The following is a 1,484-nucleotide window of genomic DNA, read 5'->3' on the forward strand; positions in this document are numbered from 1 at the left end:
GATCTGGAAAAAAGGAATTACTCTGACATTCCGAATGTCTGTTATTTTAGATGCAAAAAGATAATAGACAGGCTCACTTAAGGTAAAGAATGATCTTTGCCAAGAAAGCTACAGGCCCAGGATGTGGCTATGACTATCACCTGCTTTTCATTAGAAATTCGTATGTTCAGATCATTCTCTGTGGTTACTTTCGGTCTCTGAGTTTGTAAGGTCCACCATGCTGGCCTCCCCTGAGCTTGTCAGATTTAGTATGTGGCACTTTTTTGGTCCCAAACAGTTACCATATAGTGACTTCGCGATCTAAATGCTTTACATGAGACTTTTTATTAAATTACTTCTCAGTTCTGTGTGATGATATTATTATCACCTCAGTTAACACATGTAAATGTTAAGACATTTACATTCAGAGAGGGAAAGATGGAAAAAAGAGAAGGAATAAAAGCAGGAAATCAATGGGCAAACAAAGGAGTAAAATCCCTATAACACGTGATAGGTAAGAAGAAATGTAGTTTCTAACCTATCAAATTAGAAATGATTTGAAAGATAAAAATGAAGCTCTCATGCTTTCTCATAGGAATGTTATATTATATAATCCTTCTGGCCCAGGACAACTGATTACTGTGTAAAATAAACTTTTAAGGCTAAGTTAAATAGTTGTCTCCCATTTTACAAGTTAGGAAAAAAGCTTGTTGTCATTAAATGACTTGGCCAAGATCACAAAGTGACTCCTTTCCTGCAAGAATGTTGACAAGAAAGAGTAGACTAGGGCCTCGGGCCTTGGAGGAAGGGGAACGGCAAAGAAAATGCTTACCTCCCTCACTCTGTCGGGCATTTTCAATGTTTCAAATATTTGAGAGATGGAATGATTCTAGTTTTAGCAACCTGTTACCGACCTCAAAGGGTTTGTTTTGCCTGCATGTGTCAATAACCAAAGGAGACAGGGACAGGATGTTTATTTAAGGAAATGGAGCCAAGCCCGGAGACACAGGTGAGCTAGCGCTCAAAGACCTGGTTCCCTGATGGCCTCTGGGGAATAGGTTATGTAGGGGAAAATTCACTAGTCATGGCAGCTGAGGGAGTTGGGGTCATGGGCTCTACTGATTGGTTAGGGATAGAGTAGGGTTGATCATTGTATCTATCAAGTCTTGACATCAGTTACGGCATCATTCTGTCTAGTTTCAAGGGGATGCTGGTTAGGGTCAGCTGCCTTCATGGGGATGAAGCTGCAAGAGGTTTCTTTAGTTTGACCAAAACTCTGTATTCTGTACTCAACAGGCCTGAGGGTCTGTTCCTAAGACTGTCTGATGCTGACCTAAGGGCTGAATGATTAAGGAAATGGTCCTGCAGAAGACAGAAGGATAAGGAAATAAAAGAAGTCAGTGAGGCCAAGGCCAGTTTGAATTGAGGAGAGAGAGAAGAGAAAAAGTCATTTTAAAGAAGTAAAGATTTGCACAGTCACACTTCCTTGATGTCATGGCAGACAA

This window comes from Pteropus vampyrus, unplaced genomic scaffold, assembly GCF_000151845.1.
Source record: "Pteropus vampyrus isolate Shadow unplaced genomic scaffold, Pvam_2.0 Scaffold78, whole genome shotgun sequence".
Lineage (NCBI taxonomy): Eukaryota > Metazoa > Chordata > Mammalia > Chiroptera > Pteropodidae > Pteropus > Pteropus vampyrus.